The sequence below is a fragment of the Mytilus galloprovincialis genome, chromosome 12, assembly GCF_965363235.1.
Source record: "Mytilus galloprovincialis chromosome 12, xbMytGall1.hap1.1, whole genome shotgun sequence".
In the NCBI taxonomy this organism is placed as follows: Eukaryota; Metazoa; Mollusca; class Bivalvia; order Mytilida; family Mytilidae; genus Mytilus; species Mytilus galloprovincialis.
The window spans coordinates 60,513,234-60,526,993 of record NC_134849.1 but is presented as its reverse complement, the minus strand read 5'-3'; the positions used below and the strand labels follow the sequence as shown (position 1 = coordinate 60,526,993).

At 35.3% G+C, this 13,760-nt stretch overlaps 1 protein-coding gene across 1 annotated transcript in view; it reads right to left on the bottom strand.

Annotated features, from left to right (window-relative positions):
* Nucleotides 1-13,760, bottom strand: part of LOC143054483 (uncharacterized) — a 253,158-nt gene that overhangs the window by 139,216 nt on the left and 100,182 nt on the right. The window lies entirely within an intron of this gene.

The window sequence follows — 13,760 nt, the reverse complement described above, 5'->3', positions numbered from 1 at the left end:
ATATGTTTTAAGAAAATAAAAAGAAGATAAGGTGTCACCGAACTTATTTTCTTGCCAAAAGTAAAAATAAAAATTTTCCCTATTAGCCCAGTATAAATTTTGTACTAAAAGAGTTATCTCCCCTTAAATTGCTCATTTGAAAAATTGATTTTAAAAACCAAAAAGTTTGATATTTGTTTAAATATTTTGAATAATACAATTAATTTACAAGTTTTCTTTATATAAATAAACAATCCAACCATTAAATAGCAAATCTGTTTCAAATCTACTAATTTGAGCAAATAACTAGACCGATTTTGTACTGTGATTGCACTGTGATTGCACAATCCAAGATGGCAGTATACCATGAATCTATCTTAAATAAATACATGAAAATGACTAAAAATGGTCATTGTTGAAAGTACAGGTGAGCACCACACGCTCTTTGGAACCTTTAGTTTACCATGTTTATGATAAATATAAAAAGTACAAAAATATTCAAAGCTTTCAGTTATTGCTATCATATGATTGACATTATAACACTGTTCTTTAATCCCATTGTGTATGCACCAAATGATACCAATAGATGCAATTAAAACTACCTGTGATTGTTGAAATTAGTGTTTGCAAAATTTGAACATGGGCATTTGTCCCTGTTCACATTCTTTTATTCTATCATACAGTTATACTTTACATTTGGGATATGGTTAAGTTCATGTCATATCAACTTGAGACTTTGTACACATTTTCATAATGAAGTGGACTGTTTAAGATAAATTTGTGTTTAGTTTGAGTTTGACCTGAGAATTCAGGACTATTGGTTGTAGAAACATGACATTATGTTCTTTTTATTTTCTTGCAGGAGAAGACTGAAAAGAAAAAGACTAACATCCTTGCAACCACTGCTCCACCTATGTCTGTCAGTAGTACTAGCAGTGTGAAATCAGCCAAGTACCTTGCATCAGAAGAGGTGATGAAGCAAGTCATGAGCTTTACGTCAAGTTCAGAAGAAATGTCTCTTGAGAACTCACCACCTGAATTAACCTTATCATCTCATATTCAACCAACACCATCTTCAATTCCAGTTTCTACTCCTTCAACAAGTCATTACCAGTCATCAACTCCCTCTGATATTCAGCCAGCCATTCTGTTGAAAACTCATTCTCAGTCTGCCATATCTCCTGAGTCAGTATTATCCACAGAAGCTTATCATGATATATTGTCATTGTCACCTCCTCTGTCAGTACCTTCAACTCAACCATCACCACATTCATCCGTACAAGAAGTATTGTCACCTCCTTTGTCAGTACCTTCAACTCAACCAACTTCAACTCAACCATCACCGCATTCATCAGTTCAAGCAGTATTGTCACCACCTCTGTCAGTACCTTCAACTCAACCATCACCACATTCATCCGTACAAGAAGTATTGTCACCACCTCTGTCAGTACCTTCAACTCAACCAACTTCAACTCAACCATCACCACATTCATCAGTTCAAGCAGTATTGTCACCACCTCTGTCAGTACCTTCAACTCAACCAACTTCAACTCAACCATCACCACATTCATCAGTTCAAGCAGTATTGTCACCACCTCTGTCAGTACCTTCAACTCAACCAACTCCATCTCAACCATCACCACATTCATCAGTTCAAGCAGTATCTCAGTCATCTTTTCAGTCAGCAACACCTTGTAATTATGTTTCTACTAATGCTACTCATTCAGCAATGTATAGCCAGCCATTTATTCAGCCTTATATTCAACAATAACTGATCAACCCAATATCTGACATAAAGTCTACATTTCTCAGCCAGTCAACTACATTCCATTCTCCAGGATCTATGCAGTCACCAACATTCTCTACTCAGCAAATATTTGTAGCAGAACCACTTGTGCCAATGTTTTCTTCCACTTTAGAGAATACTACTCAATCATCCCTTTCATCTGCAAGACGAGGAACAAGCTTCACAGATGATCCAACTGATTCTGATATTCTATCTAACAGCAATGTTCAGCATATTATTGCAAGCCCAGAATCAGCACGTCTTCTACAGAGTATTATGAAGGACAACATCAATACAACCCCATCCTGCCAAATGGAACACCACTGCAGTTGCCTTGACAGAATTGAGAAGACAATGAATGAAGTTCTAAAAGTTTTGATATCAATGCAGTCTCTTAATCCTGTACAAATTTCGGTCGTTGACGTTATGACAAGTAACACAGATTCCATCCATCCTCAGTCATTCAGTGCTGCTCCAACATCAACAGAGACAAATCCAGTAATTACTTCAGTACAATCTTCAGTTGAGAGCTGTATTCCAGAGTCATTACCCAGATATACAACAGAAATATCAAGTTCAACTCTGCCGTCAACTGTCACTAAAGTAAGAAATCCAAAACCATCATTGCCATCAGCTACAACATCATCAGCCAGAGACATCTTAGCTGAACTGAACTGCCAGAGCAACATTCCAGATAAAGAACCTATTGCACCAATTTCTGTCAACATTAGAACACCAGTGATTGACCCACAGTTTTTATCTTTGAGTTTGACAACAATTTTACAAAACAAACCTTCTTCTGTAAAAACCAACTTGCACTTGTTTCAACCAGCACCTACGATATCACCATACAACCAGATCCCTGACAACCATCTGCAAGATGCCAAAATATCCGCAGGTGATTTGCTGTCAACCTCTTCAGGAATATTTGCTCCGTAGAAGATGTAATGAACAATAATGTAAAAGGGAAAGTGTTTCAAGGGAAAGCTTCTATAAAGGGACAGATATCAACTGAGAAGATCAATGCTATTCGCTTAGCCTGTCAGACTCACTATCCATCATTACCATCACTTGCCGAGAAGAACTGGTCAGTTGTTGTAAGAGCAATCGACAAAGCGAATTGGAACTTTCACCAGCATTTGAGGAAATCCTTTGACCTCACTGATCTCGACCTCTAAAACTCTCTATGTTTAAAGCACTAACAATTCAAATTGTCCCCAAAAGCTTGTTTTGATTTTTTGTGGACCTCCTTGCAGTTAAACTAGATAAACATTTAAGAGTTTTTTATATTAGTAAGAAACTTTAAGATGGTTTGCTACATTTAGACAATTATTAAACAATTATAATATGTTTTTGTGGTTGCAAATACTATTTAAGTTTTAAGGTGTGAATGTGCTTTGCAAGTGGTGTGTAAAAAAGTAAAAAAAATTGAATTATGTGTTGTACAGTATATTTAAATATATTTTTTTTGTAACCGTCTTGCAACGGAAATGGATAGACATTGAATTTAAACGTTTTAAAATGGTTTGAGACAGTTTTTTGTTTGTTTTTTTTTTTTACATATGTGTGAATGTGTGTTTCAAGAGGAATTGCAGTGAATTGATTTATGTGCTGTATACAATGTAGTAATATTAATATATATATATATGTATGTTGATTTTCATAGTTTTATTTGAATATTCTCATGTTATCTGACTGTATGTTGATTTCATAGTTTAATTTATATATATTCTCATCTTCTCTGAACATGAGCAAAATTTTATAAATAAAACATTAGTTCTCACAAGTTCATTTTTTTATACTGAACACACGCATATGTTTATTCCAAATATATATATCCAGACTCAATCCATTGAATATATATACAAAAGTTTTATGGAACTATAACATACTTTGCAGATACAGGTCCTTGTAAAAATATTATCTTGTGGTACTATTGCCAATCAGACAACTATTATCTGATACAGAGGGACAGAGCTGAAACATAACCTTCAACAATGAGGTTTTTTTTCTGGTATTATAATCTGATTTAAAAGGCCAGGGCAAAACCCAATGAATATTAATTCTAAAAAAAAAGAGCAAACAATGACAATAACAATAAACTTAGGACCGGTTTTATGACTGCTGTTACCGGTCCTAGGACAGAATTAATGTTAACTTAAAAAGCAGACTTGGTCCTAGGACTGTTTAATTATTGTTCGAAAAGTTAACTTCAGGACAGGTCCATGACCAGTATCGAAGTTAACTTTAGACGAAGTTAACTTTGCCACAAGCAGTCCTACACGCAAGTTAACTTATGACCAGGTCTGCTAACAAAAATCAAACCAGACCTGTTCTTATACAAGTTAACTTTGGTTTGGTCCATGATAAAGTTAACATGATTCAAAGTTAACTTTGGTCTAGTCTGCTCCTCTTAGATAAAGTTAACTTGATCCCAAGTTAACTTTGGGTCTGGTCTGGTCTGGTCCTCCGAGATAAAGTTAACACGGTCAAAAGTTAACTTGTTAGCAGGACTGCTTTGGTTGATGAATGTCATATGAGTATCGACTTCCGATAAATGAAAATCATGCGATCTTTGCCTTTTTAATGTGAAAACAATTATCAACTATGCCACCAGTAAAACCACCAAGACTTTCATTGTATGTAAGAGATCGAATAGTCAGTTTGCAGAGAGGGGGACAATCTCTACGGAAAATTAGACAAACTTTGATTGACAGTGTTTAATTATTGTTCGAAAAGTTAACTTCAGGACAGGTCCATGACCAGTATCGAAGTTAACTTTAGACGAAGTTAACTTTGCCACAAGCAGTCCTACACGCAAGTTAACTTATGACCAGGTCTGCTAACAAAAATCAAACCAGACCTGTTCTTATACAAGTTAACTTTGGTTTGGTCCATGATAAAGTTAACATGATTCAAAGTTAACTTTGGTCTAGTCTGCTCCTCTTAGATAAAGTTAACTTGATCCCAAGTTAACTTTGGGTCTGGTCTGGTCTGGTCCTCCGAGATAAAGTTAACACGGTCAAAAGTTAACTTGTTAGCAGGACTGCTTTGGTTGATGAATGTCATATGAGTATCGACTTCCGATAAATGAAAATCATGCGATCTTTGCCTTTTTAATGTGAAAACAATTATCAACTATGCCACCAGTAAAACCACCAAGACTTTCATTGTATGTAAGAGATCGAATAGTCAGTTTGCAGAGAGGGGGACAATCTCTACGGAAAATTAGACAAACTTTGATTGACAGTGAAAACATCCAGGTGTCAGTTAATGCAATTCGTGCATTTTTAAAACGATATCGACAGAGTGGTTCGTTAAAAGACACTCCAAAGATCGCAAGCAAGCCACCGATTCTAAAAAGAAATCATTTAATTTTTATTGACCAGACAATTCGTCAAGATAGGGAAATTTCTGCCCAGGAAGTAGCTGTTAGTTTACGGCGACGTTTCCAACTTGGAGTCAGTTCAACCACCATTAAAAGGGCAAGACGGCGTCTAGGATGGAAGCATTCTCCAACTCAATACTGCCAGATGATACGAGACGACAACAAGCCAAAACGACTGAACTTTGCATTGAGATGCATCGCTACAAATGAAAACTTCGACAATGCAATCTTCAAAAATATTTTTTTGACAATGGTTTACATATATTTTGAAATATTTTGTTTTTATTACATTTCTTTATTTTCAAGTTGAGGAAATTGCTCATAAACCTTGATAAATGAAAATGTATCAAATTTTAATCATGCAAAGGATATATTCATTGGCAAAATGAAGTCATGTAAGTGCCAAGCCACTTTGACATTTTGTTTTTATAACAATTAGTTGATCATTATTGATATTTATTGAATACATTTTAATTACAGAGTTGCTTCATATATAAAACTTCTAGAAAAATACCCAAAAAATATTTTCAAAATAAATGTTTTCTTGTTAAAGAAAAATTATCTCAGAACTAAATTGTGACTTTTTGTCCTGTGACTTTTTGTCTGTGACTTTTTGTCCGTGACTTTTTGTCCTGTGACTTTCTGTCCTACATTCGAGGGAAAGTAACGAAAGCTACATGCCAGTTGTGGTTTTGATAAAGATCGGATGAAACTCCGATCATTTTGTCGCATGAAATAGTGAGTGTTAAAATAATTCATACCTGATAGGGATGCTTTGGTTTGCCCTTTGCTGGAACTCGTTCATCGTCTTTGCGAAAACTGTATTTTGTGGATGTCTGAATTTTTACTGTCGTTTCATCTGTGAAGATTGCATTGTCGAAGTTTTCATTTGTAGCGATGCATCTCAATACAAAGTTCAGTCGTTTTGGCTTGTTGTCGTCTCGTATCATCTGGCAGTATTGAGTTGGAGAATGCTTCCATCCTAGACGCCGTCTTGCCCTTTTAATGGTGGTTGAACTGACTCCAAGTTGGAAACGTCGCCGTAAACTAACAGCTACTTCCTGGGCAGAAATTTCCCTATCTTGACGAATTGTCTGGTCAATAAAAATTAAATGATTTCTTTTTAGAATCGGTGGCTTGCTTGCGATCTTTGGAGTGTCTTTTAACGAACCACTCTGTCGATATCGTTTTAAAAATGCACGAATTGCATTAACTGACACCTGGATGTTTTCACTGTCAATCAAAGTTTGTCTAATTTTCCGTAGAGATTGTCCCCCTCTCTGCAAACTGACTATTCGATCTCTTACATACAATGAAAGTCTTGGTGGTTTTACTGGTGGCATAGTTGATAATTGTTTTCACATTAAAAAGGCAAAGATCGCATGATTTTCATTTATCGGAAGTCGATACTCATATGACATTCATCAACCAAAGCAGTCCTGCTAACAAGTTAACTTTTGACCGTGTTAACTTTATCTCGGAGGACCAGACCAGACCAGACCCAAAGTTAACTTGGGATCAAGTTAACTTTATCTAAGAGGAGCAGACCAGACCAAAGTTAACTTTGAATCATGTTAACTTTATCATGGACCAAACCAAAGTTAACTTGTATAAGAACAGGTCTGGTTTGATTTTTGTTAGCAGACCTGGTCATAAGTTAACTTGCGTGTAGGACTGCTTGTGGCAAAGTTAACTTCGTCTAAAGTTAACTTCAATACTGGTCATGGACCTGTCCTGAAGTTAACTATTCGAACAATAATTAAACAGTCCTAGGACCAAGTCTGCTTTTTAAGTTAACATAAATTCTGTCCTAGGACCGGTAACAGCAGTCATAAAACCGGTCCTAAGTTAACTTTAACCAGTCCTAAAGTCTGCTTATTAAGTTAACTAGCTGTACAGGTTAGGACCGCACCCATCTGTAGATCTTAATTATTATAATATGTATGTTTGGGTTAATAACAAAACTACAAGTTGCTTTCTTTAAAAAAAAGAAATGCAATCGTAAACCCAAAATGCATGTTTAGTATTAAATATTAGATTTTTTTAAAGAAAAGAGTTGGTTTCTAGGCTTATTTACAAATTAATGATTTTTGTGCTTATAAAAAAGAAATGCAATCTGTGAAACTTAATAGCTGCTTTTATTGGCATTTGAGATACACAACAGCCTGTGTTTGATTATGCTTTTCCCACCTGCCCACATGTGCCCACTCTAGCTATAATCTCTTTTTTTGTAAAAATATTGATTACAACTGCTTATCTGCTTTTTTCAAGTGATTGTATTTGCATGATGTTTTTTAGATTAAACAAAAGAAACTACATGCCCACTCCTATAAGTGTGCAGAGTGGACAAGGTAGAATTTTTTGCCCACCCGGTGCCTACTCCTTTGGTGGACCGGTAGACAAAGCAGAATCCACCTGAGCTGTAGTGTATGTTCATAGTTATTTGAACAAGGGCTTGTTATTGTATTATTAAGATCCTTACACCAGCTCTGCAAGGTTTTAGTGATGCTTAGGGTTGTAAACATTGGCAATTTAATGGTGTGTGATTTGTGCTCTTAAAAGTTTAAGTTCTTACAAATAAACAAACTAAATTTAAATTTGAATTAAAAAAAAATTAACATATACGAACTGAATTTATCACTGATTACCCTTTGTTAAACATGAGTTTGTTTTAAATTCACAATTATGAAAATTGTAAGGTGTTTCTTTTATATTTGAACATGTTCTTTCATTAACTTTTAAAAAGTGTCTTTTACATGGTATAGTTACATTAATGTGTTATGGTATGTATGTAAGATTTTTTAAAACAGGTATGTTCATAAGCACATGTTTTAGTCAGAAGCATGTTGTTTGAATTGTTATATTTTGGTACCCTTAGTAGGATGCAGTTCAAAGTGAGCCAAATATTAAAGGCTGTATTATAACCTGTAATGCCTTACTTTAACTACACTGTATCTTACTGGACAGTTCTCTTTGGTATTCCTACCACTTTAAAAACACATTTTCTTTCTGACATTTAATTATTTCATTAGAATAATCTAAATATTTAAATTGAACTGAAGTAGCCTTGTAGGTTTTTTATATTGACTTATCCTTTTTCTCTTAGTCTAGTCATTTGGGTGCACTGTATAACCTACTGATCACTGAGATGGTTTGTATTGAAAGAAAAAATGTAACCTGTAAAATTTACATTTTGCCTAATTGTACCACATTGTGTCTTGAAAGGGAGTTGTGTCAATGACATTCATACCACATCTTCTGAATTTTAAAGCGAATCTGTTTTGAATGAAAAATTAATTGATTTCCAAAATTGATTTTTTTTTAATCTCAAACCAAGGCTAATTTAACACCACAAAGAAACACATACAACCCATACACCGTAGCGATTATATAAGACATCAGAGGAAGTTTAGTTTACACAGTTATGAGAACAGTTGACCAGGAGCTTCTAATTAATTTATAGAGAACACGTTTATATCAGTGCATTATCAAAATGATCACACAAAGCTTTGTTGCTTTTGATAAAAATTTAAAAAAAAAAATATCATTATACAAACTTCAAAATTTCATAAAATTATTATACATGCATAAAAAACCTAAATATCAAATTTATACATATTTATAAAAACCGAAAATTTAATATGGATGGTTTTCACAAAAAAACAATTTTAAAATCAATTACTACAGAAGTGATAATTAGTTCCCTGGCTAATGTAACTATAAATAGAAAGTATTTGTGGCTAAGGTAACTATAAATAGAAAATATTTTTGGCTAAGGTAACTATATATAAATAGAAAGTATTTTGTTCTTATCTCTATCTGCATCTGTAATCACTCGGTATCTAAAAATAGACATTTGATATCTTATCGTTGACCCTATTAAGTCTACCGAAATTGCATGCATGATTAATTTTAAGATTTATGATTGTAATTAAAGCGGCACTTTTAGGGTGCAATTGTTTGAAAACGTTTTGAGGCGTTTGTTGTTATTTTCTAACTGCTACAGAAGTAGAAACATCGTTTAATAATTCTTTTCTGACCCTATTTAAACTTTCAATAATTCATGCTCATGTTGTTGAAAAACATACTTTTTATAAATACGTAGAAAAAAATAAATCGTTTAAACAGGTTCAAGTTAGAAACAAATTAATGTTTGCGTGTATTGTATTAACAAACGAAAAACGACAAAACATTTGCATAGTCAAGTGTATTTTTTTTAAATATATTTTAGTTGTAGGTTTCCGTTTTATTTTATTTTTTCATATTCAATATCTATTTAATTACATTTTCAATAACCATTTTGTTTTTATTAAAGTTGCAATATTGTAATTTAATCATGTTAATCATATGCAAAAAAGACTTCCCTTTAATTTCAGTATAAAAAATAAATAACTTGCTTTTTACATCATGTACATCTTCTTCATGTATATCTGTCTTTTAGATATATCAGTCTTACCCCAGGAGTAGATTACCTTAGCTGTATTTGGCACAACTTTTTGGAATTTTGGATCCTCAATGCTCTTCAACTTTGTATTGATTTGGCTTTTTAACTATTTTGATCTGAGCGTCACTGATGAGTCTTATGTAGACGAAACGCGCGTCTGGCGTATAAAATTATAATCCTGGTACTTTTGATAACTATTTACACCACTGGGTCGATGCCACTGCTGGTGGACGTTTCGTCCCCGAGGGTATCACCAGCCCAGTAGTCAGCACTTCGGTGTTGACATGAATATCAATTTTATGGTCATTTTTATAAATTTTCTGTTTACAAAACCTTGAATTTTTCGAAAAACTAAGGATTTTCTTACCCCAGGAGTAGATTACCTTAGCTGTATTTGGCACAACTTTTTGGAATTTTGGATCCTCAATGCTCTTCAACTTTGTATTGATTTGGCTTTTTAACTATTTTGATCTGAGCGTCACTGATGAGTCTTATGTAGACGAAACGCGCGTCTGGCGTATAAAATTATAATCCTGGTACTTTTGATAACTATTTACACCACTGGGTCGATGCCACTGCTGGTGGACGTTTCGTCCCCGAGGGTATCACCAGCCCAGTAGTCAGCACTTCGGTGTTGACATGAATATCAATTTTATGGTCATTTTTATAAATTTTCTGTTTACAAAACCTTGAATTTTTCGAAAAACTAAGGATTTTCTTACCCCAGGAGTAGATTACCTTAGCTGTATTTGGCACAACTTTTTGGAATTTTGGATCCTCAATGCTCTTCAACTTTGTATTGATTTGGCTTTTTAACTATTTTGATCTGAGCGTCACTGATGAGTCTTATGTAGACGAAACGCGCGTCTGGCGTATAAAATTATAATCCTGGTACTTTTGATAACTATTTACACCACTGGGTCGATGCCACTGCTGGTGGACGTTTCGTCCCCGAGGGTATCACCAGCTCAGTAGTCAGCACTTCGGTGTTGACATGAATATCAATTTTATGGTCATTTTTATAAATTTTCTGTTTACAAAACCTTGAATTTTTCGAAAAACTAAGGATTTTCTTACCCCAGGAGTAGATTACCTTAGCTGTATTTGGCACAACTTTTTGGAATTTTGGATCCTCAATGCTCTTCAACTTTGTATTGATTTGGCTTTTTAACTATTTTGATCTGAGCGTCACTGATGAGTCTTATGTAGACGAAACGCGCGTCTGGCGTATAAAATTATAATCCTGGTACTTTTGATAACTATTTACACCACTGGGTCGATGCCACTGCTGGTGGACGTTTCGTCCCCGAGGGTATCACCAGCCCAGTAGTCAGCACTTCGGTGTTGACATGAATATCAATTTTATGGTCATTTTTATAAATTTTCTGTTTACAAAACCTTGAATTTTTCGAAAAACTAAGGATTTTCTTACCCCAGGAGTAGATTACCTTAGCTGTATTTGGCACAACTTTTTGGAATTTTGGATCCTCAATGCTCTTCAACTTTGTATTGATTTGGCTTTTTAACTATTTTGATCTGAGCGTCACTGATGAGTCTTATGTAGACGAAACGCGCGTCTGGCGTATAAAATTATAATCCTGGTACTTTTGATAACTATTTACACCACTGGGTCGATGCCACTGCTGGTGGACGTTTCGTCCCCGAGGGTATCACCAGCCCAGTAGTCAGCACTTCGGTGTTGACATGAATATCAATTTTATGGTCATTTTTATAAATTTTCTGTTTACAAAACCTTGAATTTTTCGAAAAACTAAGGATTTTCTTACCCCAGGAGTAGATTACCTTAGCTGTATTTGGCACAACTTTTTGGAATTTTGGATCCTCAATGCTCTTCAACTTTGTATTGATTTGGCTTTTTAACTATTTTGATCTGAGCGTCACTGATGAGTCTTATGTAGACGAAACGCGCGTCTGGCGTATAAAATTATAATCCTGGTACTTTTGATAACTATTTACACCACTGGGTCGATGCCACTGCTGGTGGACGTTTCGTCCCCGAGGGTATCACCAGCCCAGTAGTCAGCACTTCGGTGTTGACATGAATATCAATTTTATGGTCATTTTTATAAATTTTCTGTTTACAAAACCTTGAATTTTTCGAAAAACTAAGGATTTTCTTACCCCAGGAGTAGATTACCTTAGCTGTATTTGGCACAACTTTTTGGAATTTTGGATCCTCAATGCTCTTCAACTTTGTATTGATTTGGCTTTTTAACTATTTTGATCTGAGCGTCACTGATGAGTCTTATGTAGACGAAACGCGCGTCTGGCGTATAAAATTATAATCCTGGTACTTTTGATAACTATTTACACCACTGGGTCGATGCCACTGCTGGTGGACGTTTCGTCCCCGAGGGTATCACCAGCCCAGTAGTCAGCACTTCGGTGTTGACATGAATATCAATTTTATGGTCATTTTTATAAATTTTCTGTTTACAAAACCTTGAATTTTTCGAAAAACTAAGGATTTTCTTACCCCAGGAGTAGATTACCTTAGCTGTATTTGGCACAACTTTTTGGAATTTTGGATCCTCAATGCTCTTCAACTTTGTATTGATTTGGCTTTTTAACTATTTTGATCTGAGCGTCACTGATGAGTCTTATGTAGACGAAACGCGCGTCTGGCGTATAAAATTATAATCCTGGTACTTTTGATAACTATTTACACCACTGGGTCGATGCCACTGCTGGTGGACGTTTCGTCCCCGAGGGTATCACCAGCCCAGTAGTCAGCACTTCGGTGTTGACATGAATATCAATTTTATGGTCATTTTTATAAATTTTCTGTTTACAAAACCTTGAATTTTTCGAAAAACTAAGGATTTTCTTACCCCAGGAGTAGATTACCTTAGCTGTATTTGGCACAACTTTTTGGAATTTTGGATCCTCAATGCTCTTCAACTTTGTATTGATTTGGCTTTTTAACTATTTTGATCTGAGCGTCACTGATGAGTCTTATGTAGACGAAACGCGCGTCTGGCGTATAAAATTATAATCCTGGTACTTTTGATAACTATTTACACCACTGGGTCGATGCCACTGCTGGTGGACGTTTCGTCCCCGAGGGTATCACCAGCCCAGTAGTCAGCACTTCGGTGTTGACATGAATATCAATTTTATGGTCATTTTTATAAATTTTCTGTTTACAAAACCTTGAATTTTTCGAAAAACTAAGGATTTTCTTACCCCAGGAGTAGATTACCTTAGCTGTATTTGGCACAACTTTTTGGAATTTTGGATCCTCAATGCTCTTCAACTTTGTATTGATTTTGGCTTTTTAACTATTTTGATCTGAGCGTCACTGATGAGTCTTATGTAGACGAAACGCGCGTCTGGCGTATAAAATTATAATCCTGGTACTTTTGATAACTATTTACACCACTGGGTCGATGCCACTGCTGGTGGACGTTTCGTCCCCGAGGGTATCACCAGCCCAGTAGTCAGCACTTCGGTGTTGACATGAATATCAATTTTATGGTCATTTTTATAAATTTTCTGTTTACAAAACCTTGAATTTTTCGAAAAACTAAGGATTTTCTTACCCCAGGAGTAGATTACCTTAGCTGTATTTGGCACAACTTTTTGGAATTTTGGATCCTCAATGCTCTTCAACTTTGTATTGATTTGGCTTTTTAACTATTTTGATCTGAGCGTCACTGATGAGTCTTATGTAGACGAAACGCGCGTCTGGCGTATAAAATTATAATCCTGGTACTTTTGATAACTATTTACACCACTGGGTCGATGCCACTGCTGGTGGACGTTTCGTCCCCGAGGGTATCACCAGCCCAGTAGTCAGCACTTCGGTGTTGACATGAATATCAATTTTATGGTCATTTTTATAAATTTTCTGTTTACAAAACCTTGAATTTTTCGAAAAACTAAGGATTTTCTTACCCCAGGAGTAGATTACCTTAGCTGTATTTGGCACAACTTTTTGGAATTTTGGATCCTCAATGCTCTTCAACTTTGTATTGATTTGGCTTTTTAACTATTTTGATCTGAGCGTCACTGATGAGTCTTATGTAGACGAAACGCGCGTCTGGCGTATAAAATTATAATCCTGGTACTTTTGATAACTATTTACACCACTGGGTCGATGCCACTGCTGGTGGACGTTTCGTCCCCGAGGGTATCACCAG